Source organism: Hylobates moloch, unplaced genomic scaffold (genome assembly GCF_009828535.3).
Source record: "Hylobates moloch isolate HMO894 unplaced genomic scaffold, HMol_V3 SCAFFOLD_1, whole genome shotgun sequence".
Classification (NCBI taxonomy): Eukaryota; Metazoa; Chordata; class Mammalia; order Primates; family Hylobatidae; genus Hylobates; species Hylobates moloch.
In genome coordinates this window covers 2,019,056-2,034,608 of record NW_026652276.1, presented here as the reverse complement: position 1 = coordinate 2,034,608, position 15,553 = coordinate 2,019,056, and positions in this window count along the sequence as shown.

Below are 15,553 nucleotides of genomic sequence, written 5' to 3'. Positions count from 1 at the left end.
AGAACTTACTCATGTAAGTAAACACCATCTGTTCCCAAAAAACCTGTGGAAATAAAAAAAAACACTTTATAATAGAAGACTGATAGATTTACACAGCACCCAGTGCATTATAGCACTGGGGTATTCTGAGTATGATTTTGAATGTATTTATAGCAGTGAGTTATATGCTTTCATGTTTTTTCATAATGGTAATTATCATTCTTTTATTTCCAGTTGTAGCACTGTCTTAAGCATTTCTTGTAAGACCAGTCTAGTGGTAATAAATTCTCTCAGCTTTTGCTTGTCTAAGAAGGTCTTTATATCTCCTGCATTTCTAAAGGATAGCTTTGCTGGATATAGTATTTTTGTCTGTTAGGCTTTTTTTTCTTTCAGCACTTTGTATAAGTCATTCTCTCCTGCCCTGAAAGGTTTCTGCTGATAAATCTCTTAATAATCTAAAGAGTATTCCCTTATATATGACTTGATGCTTTTATCTTGTTGCTTTTAGAATTCTCTCTTTGTCTTTGACTTTAGAGAGTTTGATTATAATACGCCTCTGAGAGAGTCATTTTGGGCTGAATCTAATTCGGGACTGTTGAACTTTTTGCATCTGGATGTCCACATCTCTCCTGATATGTGAGAAGCTTTTAGCTATTATTTTGTTAAATAAATTTACTGTACATTTCTTCATTCTTTTTCTCTGACATTCTTATATCATGAATATGTGTTTGCTTAGTTGTTTCCTAAGTCCTATAGGCTTTCTTCATTCTTTTTTATTCTTACTTATTCTTGTCCCCTCTGACTGGGTTATTTCAAATGCCTTGTTTTTCAGTTCTGAAATTCTTTTGTCTGCTTGATCTGCTCTGTTGTTGAATATCCCAATTGTATTTTTAACTTCATTTATTGAATTATTCAGCTCCAAGGGTTCTATATGGTTACTTTTATGTTATCTGTCTTTTTATTGAATTTCTCATTCCAATCATGAAATTGTAAAAACTATTTTATTAATTTGTCTGTGTTCCCTTGTAGCTCACTGAGTTTCATTAAGATCATTATTTTACATTCTTTTTAAGCATTTCACAAATGTCCTTATCTTTGGAGTCTGTTACTGGAGATTTATTGTGTTCCTCTGGGCGTGCCATATTTTCTTGCTTTTTCATGTTTCTACATTGATATTTGTGCATCTAGTGGAATAGCCACTTTTTCCAACTTTATGGAGTAGGTTTCATAGGGAAAGACATTTTCCTGTAGATATGTCCTAGGATGTTGTCTTTGGTTCTGGGTGGACTCAGTAGTGTAGCTGTCATATAGTTTCTTCATATCATATAGTAATCTTCATCATCAAGGTCTGTGATTGCCTCAGTGGCATAGGCTATGGGAGTTTGTGATGATAGTGGTGTGGTTTTGCTGGGGGAGGGAGTGCTGAGCTGGTTGTTGGGCTGGGCACATACGGATATGGAGGGCCAAAAAGCTGTCCATTGGGTTCTCTGGAAGCAAGAAAAGGTGACTGCCACCAGCTGACTTAAATGCCAGACTCAGGCATGCATGGGCATGGCTGGCCAGGCAACTATGTATGTACTGTCTCTGTAGGGAAACAGGGCTGCTGGTGGACTGGATATTGGGCCAGGTCCACGTGGATGCAGCAGGGCTAGGTGGCTTTACAGAAATCTACCCAGCAGGGCAAGGTCACCACATGACTGGCTGTTGGTCTATGCAGAGACATGCATAAGCTCAGAGGGCTGACTGGCTATGCATTTCAGGTGCATGTAGGTGAGGTGACCAGCCAGCTGTTGGGTGACTGCCCTGCTGTGCAGGCCCACCTGTTCCCTGGGTGAGGGGGCAGGGATGGTGTGCCACATGAGTTAAGATGCTGGGCAGGGTCTCAGTTTTTCTGTCTGGGCTAGGCTCTGGGCAGTTGGGGTCAAGGTACTGCAGGCACCTGTGTGAACATGGTAGAATGACAGCAGGGCCTGAAGGATGGATATAGTTGGTTGCTACTCACCCCCAGGACAGGGCATACGCTATTAGTAGGTTCAGTTTCAAAATGGTGTTGTTGCAGCAGCTTAGCTAACAGGGTTGGAGGCACACAGTGCAGGCTCCTACTCAGGTAATGTAACTGTAAAAAGTCTCAGCCACTCTCCAAACTGGATTTGGGGCCTGTGAGGACTGGGGGCCCTTCCCATAGCAAGGATTGCTGGTGTTTGTGAAAGCAATGGGGAGTGCTATGGATCTCCATTCCCCTTAAGAAGAAATCTGCCCGGACTCTGAGCCAGTCCCGGGCTGGGGAACACAGTGTGGCAGAAGCAGGATGCCTTGCTCTCGTCTCTACAGTGCTATCCTGGGCTTCTGTGCTCCACAGACTGTGCCACGCCTCTGGTGCTCTCCAGTGTCCATCCTCAGTCACGTTGGTTGAAATACAGTTGCTTATTTGTGGTTTTGGTAATTTTTGTGTGTGTTGTGGGGCAGGGGATGCTGCAGGTAACTCTGATTATCCATCTTGCTGACATCCTCTGAAAACTCTTTTTTTTTTCTATTACATTTTTGGGATTTTGATTAGATTTGCATTGATTTTATAAGTTAATTTGGGGTGAACTGATACGTTTACGACAAGGAGTCTTTCCCTCCTATGACGTGGCATCCTTCTCGATTTTTTCTTGTCCTCTTGTCTGTCAGCAAACCTGTATTACTTTCCCCATAAAACTATTCTCAGGCATGTTTCTAAGGACATATTTTTGTAGGGATTTGAAACACAATTTGTTTTTGTATTATAATTTTTTAATTGATGTCTACTGGTACATAGGCAAGATTTGGATTTTCACACAGAGCGTTACACCGCTGAACTCTGATTAATTTCATATTTGTCAAACCATTAGCACATACACTTTTGAAAAATAAAATCTGACTGGGAATCCCAGTAGCAAAATGGATAAAACTGTCAAGCAGGCCTCTCATGCTGCCTTACTTTCTTCACCATCCGGCTGAGGAACAGGCCATTCCTTGCTGGCCCAGCTCCTTCAGCTCAGCACGAGGATGAGAATCCTGCAGCCTCCTCCCCAATCAGGCAGAGCCTGGTCCATGTGGGGAGAGCCTGGGACCTCGGCACCTGCAGATCAGAGGCCCTCCTGCTCCAGACCACCAGCACACAGGGGAGGGAAGGGAGACCCAGGGAAGCCACGTGCCTTCCCCATGTTGCCCAGCAGTTAAAAAGGGCACTGGGACTACCCAGGGACTTTGGCTTCCAGGCATGACACAACCTTGCCTTCCAGGCTGGTCTCACTTACAGACATCCCTGTCAACCAAGAACATTCTGTTCAGAAAAAGTTATTTTTTCGTACTTTTTTGGTCCTGAAAATTAATGTGGTCTCTTTTCTGATTTTTACCTCGGGCTCTCCTTCATCTAAGAATCAAACCAGAGCTAGATTCCCAGCTGTCTATCAATCGAGTCTGATTTTTCCCTTGAAGAAGAGAGGTCCTTTTGCACAAGTTGCTCTTTGATCTTATGATAATTTTACCATTTTCCATGACTAGGTGTCCCCTGTTCTGAACAGGCTCTGGGTGGTAAAAGGGATCTTAGGTTCCCTTGACAACCTAAGCCCATACTGATCCCACTGAGTTTGATGTAAACTACATTGGTACCCGAGCAAAATGTCCTGCTGTGTTGGGCTCACAGCTGGCTCTGTTTCCCTTGCCTTAAAAAGGAAATTGGCAAAGGAAGTACAAGGCTGACGGTTTTATCCCAGTGTACACGAAAAACGTTTACATGCAGCCTTCCATTGCCCTGGTGTTTTGTCACCAGACCTGAGGCCATTTCTCCACCTCCTCCTGCTGTTTGCCCTGTGAGCCGGGACCTCTCCAAGGTGCAGGTGCATCCAGTATTAAAGAAGCCAGGCATGTGTGTGCACACACCTAGCACAGGTACCCACGCTGCTAGGCAAGGCCTCTGCACTGACCCATATTAGTCCAGGTCTGCATTTATCCCTGCAGAGTGTTCCAGGAGAGTGAGGTGGATCCCACACTCATTTCTGACCCCAGAGCCTTAAAGCTCATCGGCGGCGTCAAACTCCTTTATATGCCCACCTATGTGTAGCCCCTCCCTTTGCTGTGTCTCTGAGGGAGAACCCAGGCTCCCACGAGGGTGGCCAAGCCTGCTTTATCCCCTTCGGCACACCCAGAACTGAACTCTGAGCTTTGTTCCTGGGTGGACTCACGAATGTTCACAGTAATGGACTGTGCAGCACCAACATCAGCATGACCCACCTATTGGGCCTCAGCAGAGGGACCATGACAGTTGCATCTCCGACTTTCACAAAAGATGGTTTTACAAAAATGCTGACAGAGGTTAGGTCAGAAACCCAGACTTAGCTCACAGGGGACAGGCAACAAGGACAGGAACGGATCCCTGGGTCTACAGCTCACCCAGGAGAGGATGCCTGGAGGGAGTGAGGCAACCTGACCCCACGTCTTACCAGCTCCTGTCAGCATGGCAAGGGTGGGAGGCACCTGCCCCTTATGCTCCAACTGCCTGGGTCACACGGTGGCCTTATGCTGCAGGGTCTTTGCACATTAGAGTCCTGGGGTTGACATAACAAAGTTCCATAAACTGGGTGTCTCACATAACGGAAATTTACTGCCTCACAGCTCTGGAGGTGGAAGTCCAAGATCAAGGTGTCAGCAGGGTTGGTTCCTTCTGAGGCTGTTGGGAAGAATCTGTTACCGGCCTCTCCCCTAGGTTCTGGCAGCTTGCTGGTCCCTTTTGGCATTCCCGGCTTATAAACACATCACCCAGAATTCTGCCTTCATCTTTACATGGCATTCGCCCTGTGTGTGTTTCTCTGTGTCCAAATTTTTCTTTTCATAAGGTCATTAGTCATATTAGATTAGGGACCACCCTAATGACCTCATCTTAACTTTGTGAAAATTGTCAGAATCCAAATGGAGTCACTTGTGTCAAGCCCTGACAAATGGAGGTGGGCGGGACATGAAGGGAGGGTTCTCATGCATGTATGCTTGAAGACAAGAACTATCAAAAATACTCTGCAAAAAACACAGCCTTGCATGCACGTATGCTTGAAGAGAAGAACTATCAAAAATACTCTGCAAAAGGGCCGGGCGCGGTGGCTCACACCTGTAATCCCAGCACTTTGGGAGGCTGACACGGGCGGATCATGAGGTCAGGAGATCGACACCATCCCGGCTAACATGGTGAAACTCCGTCTCTACTAAAACTACAAAAAATTAGCCGGGCGTGGTTGCAGGTACCTGCAGTCCCAGCTACTCAGGAGGCTGAGGCAGGAGAATGGCCTGAACCCAGGAGGCGGAGCTTGCAGTGAGCCAAGATCACGCCACTGCACTCCAGTCTGGGTGACAGAGTGAGACTCTGCCTCAAAAAAAAAAAAAATACTCTGCAAAAAACACAGCCTTGCACAAAGGCCACAGCAACCACACAGAGAAAAATCTTCTGCAAGGACATCTGGCCAGCAACTGCCTGTCCACCCTTGTTATTGATCCTTGGAGCCAAGGATAATTGTTTCAAAACAATTACATAATCTTCCTCATTTCTCCTCTTAAAACTCTTGTCTTACTTTTCCGCCCTGAAAATGCCTGCCGCGTTCCTATTGCAAAACTTACTCCTGAATAAATATCATTTTCATTCAGAGACACTCTCTGTCTGCTATTTAGGCTGACAACTGGATCAGCTGCAAAGATCCTATTTCCAAAAAAAGGTCACATTCACAGATACCAGAGATCGGGGCACATAAATTTGGGGGGAAGGGACATAATTTTACCCACAACAGTCTGTCAAATCGGGATGGCATGAGCCGGCAGGGCTGTTTGGGGTCACAGGTGTCATTCCATCCTAGTGCTGAGAGTTGGGTGGACACAGGCTGAGTCTTCACAGGGCTGGCTCCTCCTCTGACTGGCCCTATCTGTCAGGAGGTGGTGTGACCTGGACTCTGGCCTGCAATTCTAGAGCACCTGCCCAGTGGCTTCAGGAACCCAGGAGCCTCTGGCTGGTTCCAGCCCTAGGTGGCTGGATTCCCTGTGTCTCTGAAGCTAGAGGACTCCCTGACACTCTGTGGTCAGCTCCAGTTTTCATGCTCACGACCTTGTGGTTAAGGAGGAAAAAGGAAAGTCCAGCTTCCTCAGCCTCTCCATTCATGTACCATGTTGTTGATGTAATATGAGATGTTGGTTTAGTCCAATGATTGCATGAGGACTGAGCAGTCTCACTTCAGGTCCTCACTACTCCCTAGCTGATCCTATGGCCTCCAAGATCCAGGATCACTGGCAAGTGAAGTGGAGCCAAGGTTCATGCCTGAGCGGGAAGGGCTCCAGGCAAGGAGGGAGAGCCCTATGGTGGCTTGAGTCGGGAGCCCATTGGAGAGCTCCATGGCCTTGAACAAGTGAAGCTTCCTGCTTGCAGGGGCCATGGAGGTGGGCAGGGGCAAGACAAGGATGTTAACTGAGAGGCTTGCACTACGCAGAATGGGCAGGGCAGCTGCTGAAAAGAGTGGCAGGGGCCAGTCGTAAATCACACTTCTAACGTTCACCCGTCATGTTCCAGAGAAGGATGGGATACTAGAGAAAGGAACTGACTTTCTGGGGCATGAAGCCAGGTAATGCTAGGGCCCAACCAGAAGCAGCTCTACCATGGAGCCTGATGGCACATGGAGGCCAGCACCCCCTCGTCTTACTCAGTAGCTGGTCAAAGACATCACCTCCAGGAGGCTTCACTTGTGAACGGCCTCGCCTCCAGGGACATCAACTCCAGCGGGGAGATACCTTCAGGGACCTCAACTCTGATGGGGGGCATCATCTCCAAGGGAACATCATCTCCAAGGAACATTACCTCCAGTAGACATCACCTCCATGGGGACATCACCTCTGGGGACACCACCTCTGGGGGCATCACCTCCAGGGGGAATCATCTCCAAGGAATATCACTTCCAGGACATCAACTTCAGGGGGAGATTACCATCAGGGACATCAACTCTGAGGGGGCATCAACTCCAGGGGGAATCATCTCCAAGGAACAGCACTTCCAGTGGACATCACCTCTGGGGGGCATTTTCAGGGACATCATCTTCAAGGGGACATCATCTCCAAGGAACACCACCTCTAATGGACATTACCTCCAGGGTGACATCACCTCTAAGGAACATCACCTCTGGGAGGCATCACCTCCATGGGGAATCATCTCTAAGGAACATCACCTTCAGGGACATCAACTCCAGGAGGACATCATCTCCAAGGAACATCACTTCCAGGGACATCAACTCCAGGGTGACATCACCTTCAGGGAAATCAACTGTGAGGGAGCATCATCTCCAGGGGACATCATCTCCATGGGACATCACTTCCATGGACATCAAGTTCAGGGAAGATCATTTCCAGGGACATCAACTCTGGAGGAGCCATCACTTCCAGGGGGCATCAACTCCAACAGGCTATCACCTACAAGGAGCATCACCTGCAGGGGATATCAACTCTGAGAGATGGAGGCATCACCTCCAGGAGTCATCACCTTCATGAGTTTATCACCTACAAGGAGCATCACCTCCAGGGGATATCAACTCTGAGAGATGCAGGCATCACCTGCAGGAGTCATCACCTTCATGAGTTTATCACCTACAAGGAGCATCACCTGCAGGGGACGTCAACTCTGAGAGATGGAGGCATCACCTCCAGGAGTCATCACCTCCTGGAACATCACCTCCAGGTCATTAGCTTGGGTGGCAGGGAGTCATCACCTCCAGGGGTCTTGCTAGGGTCATCCCACCTAATACAGACCAGATGCTGCAATCCTCTGCGATATTTGCGCAAAATGTTCCTTTTCCTTCAAATGTCAATAACTTTCTTACATTTTTATTTTTCTTGTAAGTATATTTTGTCTCACAATAAAATTGTACTGTTGTTCTTGACCCTGAACACTGCTCCTTTCATATCCTTTGAAAGTTCTGTCCTCTCTGTAAGAAATTTATATGCAGATCTGGGTGGATGGGAAGGAGGATGAAGAGGTTCCTGGGCCTTTCACAGGTGGTTCTGTTTTGTTCCTTCTCTATCTCTCTTCCCTAGACATCCTCTGTATGTCCCAGCGCCTCCTCCCATTGCATCTCCCTGGCACTTTTCTTGTTCTCTGAGTCCTTTCATTTCTCCATCTGTTTCCTCTGCCTTGCAACTCCCCCTCTAATCTCAGTTGACAAGCCTCTTTCAGCATCAGCAGCAAGAGTGGTGAATGCGCCTTTGTTTGCCTTTCTTGAATCCTAATCGTGGAGACATCTGGACACAGCTAGACAGAATAAATGATGGATGCCCTTGTCAGTGCTGATAGGAAGACAAATAAGGAGGGGAGTAATGAACTTAATTCTTTTGTCTCCCCATCAAAACTGGCTTCATGTAAACCTGCATGGCTTGGTATGCCTCAGACTGACCCGAGAAAGGAGAGTCGGGATGAATCCTGTGGAAAGGAAGTGTCTTTCCTTGCCTGTCCCTGCACCCACTGCCTTTGGAGGTGCCTCCTTGCATCGTGTCTTAGGATGTGAATTAATGCTGAGGTTTACAATACACACCTACATGGTGACCCACCTGAAGTGACCACAATCAGAGCAAGTACGGTCTTTGGAAGCATGTACTGTGTGCCGAAGCACTCCAATGTCGAAGGGCTTAGTTAGGTATGTAGTTAGGTTTTGATGTTGGAGAAAAGATAATGGACCCAGAAGTTGTTCCAAAAGGAGAATGAGTGCATTGCTGATGGTGCCGGTGACTTTTTGCCTCCCAACAGTCGTCCCCCAACCCCATTTCTTCTTCCCTCCTAGAGATGGCCGATTGGGTCAGGAGGCAGGAAGAGATCCCACGTACTTACGGAGAGTACATTGTTCTGCCAATTTCGGTTCATACATTATAATGCTTCTTAACTGATCTCAAAAATCTTAATCCCCTTTATCAGATCCTCATTCTCCAACCTTCCCTGTACAAGGGTTGGGCCTATGACATTCACATCCCTACGCCAAAAAAGATGTAGGCAGAGACTTGCAGGAAGACTTCTGGCAAAGAATTTTCCCTCCGAAAAAAAGGGTGGATGTGAGGGGAGAGCTCCCTAGTGTTGCTCTTCTCCCTTTGTTTGGATGTGGAATGGAGACATGATTCCTGGACCAGTGCGATGTAGGCATAAGGCTGAGAATTTTCATAGCAGAAGAAAGAGACAGAGCCTGATGGCGTTACCGAGCTGAAAGAATAATCCTGGACTACTTAACTTTGGAATTCTTGTCAACATAATGATAAATATCCTGATGATTTGAATCATGTCGGTGGATTTTCTGTTACTTGAGGTTGTAAAGATCCTAACTGATGTGTCATTTATGAAATAAATTTCTGCACGTCAAGTACTACCACTGACACGGAGAGGTACCACCAAAGATCCAGTGGGGAGCCAGAACTCCATCTGGCAATACTAAGGCGACCTCTCCATTTCCCCCGCAAAAGAAGCATCACAGACAGTCAGCTGGGACAGAAGATTTAAATCAAAGTTTCCTTAGCATAATGCAAAAAATATGAATTTCCATTGCAAATCACTTCCCATAGCAAGACCCAGGAAAATCTCAAACTGAACGATAAAAGAAAATCAAAATATGCCAACAGTGAGATGACACAGGTGTAAGAGTTATCTGACAAAGATTTTTAAAGTAGCCATTATGAATATATTCAACAAACAATTACAAGTATGCTTGAAATAAATTAAAAAATAGTTTTGGCAAACAAAATATAAGTCCCAGCAATAAAATATAAGATGGAAAGGCTGGGTGTGGTGGCTCACACCTATAATCCCAGCACTTTGAGAGGCCGTGGCGGGTGAATCGCTTGAGCTCAGGAGTTCGAGGCCAGCCTGGACAACATGACGAAACCCCACCTCTATAAAAAATACAAAAACTAGCTGAATATGGTGGCACATGCCTGTAGTTCCAGCTACCTCAGGGGCTGAGGCAAGAGGATCACTTGAATCCGAGAAGTCAAACCTGCAGTGAGCTGAGATCGTGCCACTGCACTCCAGCCTGGGTGACAAAACAAGACAATGTCTCAAAAAAAAAGATTCAAAGACTAACCAAATGAAAATGTTAGAACTTAAAAATATGAAATAACTAAAATGTTACAAAAATAAGTACATAAGCCCAACAGAAAATTGGAGGAGACAGGAAGGGAAAATAAATGAACTGGAAGATAGGACAATAGTAATTACCTAATCTGAACAACAGGAAAAAAAATGGACTAAAAAAAATAGTAGACCCTCAGGGACCTATGAGACTGTAACTAAAGATCTAATGTTTGGGTCACTGGAGTCCCCAGGAAGACAGGATGAAGATGGTGGGACTAAAATGGTACTTGAAAAAATAGTGCCCCAAACTTTCCTAACTTAGCAGAAGATATAACTACAGAGTCGAGAGGCTGAAATAATGCCAAAAAGAATAAACTCAAAATAATCCAAACAAAGACACATCATAGTAAAACTTATAAACTCAAGACAAAGAAAAAAATGTGGAAGTTTATAGACAGAAAAAAAAGTACTGCCTATGGGAGAAAACAATTCAAGTGAATTTATCATCAAAAACCATGGGGACCAAAAAAAAAAAAAGAGTGGCAAAACATTTTTATATACTGAAAGAAAAGAACTACCAATCTAGAGTCCTATATTTGGTAAACGTAACCTTCAGAGATGAAAGGGAAATCAAGACATCACAGAGGAAGAGCAAACAAGAGAATGTATCACCAGCAGATGCATTCTAAAAGAATGACTAAATAAAATTTTCTAAACGGAAATGAAAACATAGAAAAAGGAAATTTGGAGATCAGGAATGAAGAAAGAATAGACAAGCGAAATAAAAAACTGGAGTAAATACATCAGACTTTCCTTTTCTTCTTGAGTTTTCTAAATTATGTTTGACAATTTGAGAAAAAATTCTAATTCTCTGGTATGGTTCTAAATGTATACAGACAGAATACTTAAGACAACTACATTATAAGTGAAAGAGGTTAAAGTGATTATAGAGGTTATGAGGCTTCTATATTTTACTTGAAACAATGACACCAGTAGATTGTGACATTATGTATATACAATGTAATGCCCAAAGCATCCTTTATAAAAGCTATACAAAAATGTACACTCAAAAACGCTATACATAAATCAGAATTGAATACTAAAAATGTTTAAGTAACCCATGGAAATACAATTAAAAGAAAACATAGAAGCAAATCAGGATAGATAAGAAAAATGGAAATCATAGCCTTCACATATCAATTATTTTGCATTAAATGTAGATGGTCTCAAAACACCAATTAAAAGACAGAGTTTGGAGGTTAAAAAGCTATGACCCAACTATAAGCTGACTATAACAATTTCTATTAATATGGAAAAGTTGAAAATAAAATAATAAAAGCCATGCATCATCTAAACATTGGTTAAAGATAATCAGGAGTGACTACATAAATATTAAAGTGGACTTGATAGCAAAGAAACTTCAAAAGACAGAGAGACAGAGAGGGACATTAAATAATGATAAAAGGTCAATTGCTCAAGAAAACGCAATTCCAAATCTGTACGTACCAAAAACAAGGCTAAGACATACAATAAACAAAAACTGAAAGAAATGAAAAAAGAAATAGACAAACTCTCAATTTGAGTTGGGGACTTTAGAACCTCTCTCTCAAGTATTGATAGATAAATGAGACAGAAAGTCAGCAAGAATATGGAAGAACTCAAAATGCCATTAATCAGTAAGATATAATCGACACTTGCAGAACACTCCAGTCAATCACAACAGAATATACTTTAAAGTGTCCAAGGATCACATAGTAAGAATAGACCATATCCTGTACCATAAAACAAATTCCACCAAAAGTAAGAGAATTGATCATGCAGAATGTGTTCTCCCACCACAGTGGTATCAAACCCAAGATCGGTAACACAAAGATAACAGGAAATTCTCCAAACAGCTGAAAACTAAACAGCACCCTCAAAAATAGTTCATAGGTCAAAAAGGGAGTCTCAAAGGAAATTTAAAAAAAAACAAAACATTCAAATAAATAAAGCTGAAAATACAACATATCAAAATGTTTGTGACAGAGCTAAAGCCACAGGAGAGGGAAATTTATAGCACTGAATGCATACGTTAGAAAAGAAGCAAAGTATCCAATTAAAAATCTAAGCTCCTCCCTCAGGAACCTGTAAAAGAGGGGAGCAAACCAAACTCAAAAAAGGAGAAGAAAGAAAATAATGAAGAACTGAATTCAGTAAAATTGAAATCAGGAAAGCAGTAGAGAAAATCAAAGAGATGTTTGGAAAGATAAAAAATATGACAAACCTCTAGAAAGTCTGACCATGATGTACAGAATAATGCCACCCCATGATACATCTTAATTCTCAACACCTGTGACTATACTAGTTTACATGGTGAAGAGGAATTAAGTTTGCAGATAGAATTAAGGTTGCCCACAGATGACCTTAAATAAAGGAGATTATCTGCGAATATTCAGGTGAGTCTAATGCAATCACAAGCGTCCTCACAACTGAAAGGGGGAACTGGAAGAAACAACCAGTGAAGCGGCATTGTGAGGCAGACTTAGACTAGGGTTGCTGGTTTTGAAGATGGGGGAAGGGCAGCAGGATCCAAGCAACGTGGGTGACTTCTAGAAGCTGGAAAAGTCAAGGCAACAGATTCCCCCAGAGCATAAAAAAGGAGTGCATCCTGCTGACGCCTTGATCTTAGCCCGGTGAGATGCATGTTAAGTTTCTGACTTACATAACGGTAATATAATAAATGTGTGGGGTTTCTTAGTCACTCAGTTTGTGGTCACTTGTCATAGTAGAAACCAGAAAATATATTCTGCAATTATACATGCAATAGAAAAAGTATATAGAAAATATCATCAGCTGGTAACTTGAATCTACACAAAGGAATAAAAAATGGTGACTATTGGGAAATTAAGATTTCTTAAATATTTTTTATAATACAATTGACAATTTAAATAATAATAGTAATATACTGTGGGGTTGATAACACAGGTAGAAGTAAAATGAAGGACGATGACAGCACAGAAGATGAGACAGAGAAATGGAAACATTTTGTAAGGATCTTACAGTATGCATAAAATGGTATGATACTATCTGAGGGTAGAATGCGACCAATTAAACAGTTTATTTAAACCCTAGATCAACTACTAAACAACCAATTAACTCAAATGAAGGCAAAAAAAAGAGGAAAAGGAAAAAAAGATAAAAAATGATATAAAGTACAACAGTCACATAACACAATACTTTGCAAATAGTATGCCTCAACAAGCTCTTGTTTGCTTTGTTTATTTGTTTGTTTTTACCAGCTTTTTCTATATCCACGGGTGTTGTATATCCCAGAGGATACAGCGGGGTTGGTAGGAGAAAATACTCTAGGTCGTATTTGCCATGAATTAATCCACAGTGATTTCAGCCTGTCTCCCTTGCTAATAACTGGGTTTTTTTTTTTTTTTTGAGGCCATGAACATTTTCTTAATAACCTTTATATGCCAGGCAAAGAGAAAAGGTTCAATAAATATTGATTGGTTATGAAACAAATATGGGGAGGAGAAAGAATTCAAGGGAGAAGAAATACACCTTAGAAATAAATTTTGCTTTGAAAAAATGTATCAAAGATGGTAACAAAAGAGGAAAATAAAATCCTGTTAGCTTTTAAGTAAAAAGAATTCATGGCCGGGCATGGTGACTCATGCCTGTAATCCCAGGACTTTGGGAGGCCGAGGCGTGTGGATCACCTGAGGTCAGGAGTTCGAGACCAGCCTTACCAATATGATGAAACCCCGTCTCTACTAAAAACACGAAAATTAGCCAGGCGTGGCGGCATGCGCCTGTAATCCCAGCTATTTGGGAGGCTGAAACTAGAGAATCGCTTGAACCCGGGAGGCAGAGGTTGCAGTGAGCCAAGATCGTGCCATTAGCACTCCAGCCTAGGCAACAAGAGCAAAACTCCATCTCAAAAAAAAAAAATTCACTCAACAGCAAATGAAAGAAACTGGAGAGAGGTTTTGCAAAGCTCCTCAGACCTGAGCCAGCTCCTTGGTGGCCTAGCTCAGCCTCTATCCTGCTGCCCCTGGGCTGCAGGACCGCTCTTGTCACCCACACTGAGGTAACTGAATCTGGAAGGGGCCCCGAGGGGAGCAGTATGCAGGCCATCCGCGCCAAGCGCAGGGAGGAGCCGTAGGACTGGAGAGCATGTCCTCACTCTGCTCCCAGAGGCTGGCATCCAGGGCGACCAGCAAGTGCTGCAGCTATGGAGGGTGGGGGCAGCTCAGAGGAATAGGCCTGAAGGGCAGGCCGACTTCAAGAGGATGGAGACCCAGAGCGCTTTGAGGACGTCTCCAGGGTCACCTGGGGAAGAACCAAGACTCCCCTGTGGTCTCCTGCCTCTTAGTCAAGTGATCTTCCCTGGGACCTACCATGTTCATAAGTTGAAACCCAACCCCAAGGTGATGGTGTCAGGATGGGGGGGCCTCCGGGAGGTGGTGAGGTCAGGGCGGAGCCCTCATGTTGGGCTGGACCCTGGAGAGCCGCCTTACTCTCTTCCCGCCATGCAGGAGTGCGGTAAAGATGGCACCAGAGCCCAAGTCCCAGAGCCCATCTAAGCTGCCACCCTGATCCTGGACTTCCAGCCTCCAGGCTGATAAATGAATGCCTGGTGTTTTCAGCTCCTCTGAGGTCCATTGTCATGGGGGCCAGGGCTGACCGGGACCTCCAGCCCGACACGCAGCCTTACCCGGGACACCTGTCACTCCACTGGAGAATCCTGGACACGCAGCCTTACCCGGGACACCTGTCATTCCGATGGAGAATCCTGGAGTCGCGTCTTTCTATCTCTGATCCAATCCGCCCAGAGATCCTGACGCCCCACCTTCAAACACACCCCGAATCCCGCCGCCTCACCCTCGCTGCGCTTACCTGAGGCTCACCTGGAGGGATGATTCGGCCCAGCCAACCTCTGCTTCCCGCTCATCACACCCAGGGCGCAGCCCCGAGCCCCAGGAGCAGCCTCGCCCTCAACCACGCAGGCCCCGGGCCCGGCTCCCACAGAACCCCGCTCAGCTCTTACGGGGGCCACCCAAGGTCTCGAACTAAGCAGAGCCTCTCCCTTCCCCCTCCCTCCCCATCACTCAGCTCCGCCTCCAGCAAACTCACCCTCAGCACCTGCTCACCTGGGGCTCCTCCCCTCACCGTCTCCACGCACGTCCGCCCCTCCCTACGGATCCCGAGCGCCGGGAAGACGGCCGGGCATTCAGCAGCGCTCAGGGCCTGCCTGCTGCCCACGCACGGTCCAGCACCCGGCTCGGAGGGCACTTCCCGGAGCTTCAGCTGGACTCGGGCAGGGAGGGAGAAACTCGCCATCCTCAATCCCTCCCTCCCTCCTGCCTCCGTCTCTCTGCTCGTGTGATCACTGCGAGCGTCCCGTGAGCCTCAGTGGCAACAGGGACACTTCCTGTTTAAAAGTAAAGGTTTGAAACCCACTCTCCTTACTTTTGTGGATCCAGAACACGGGGG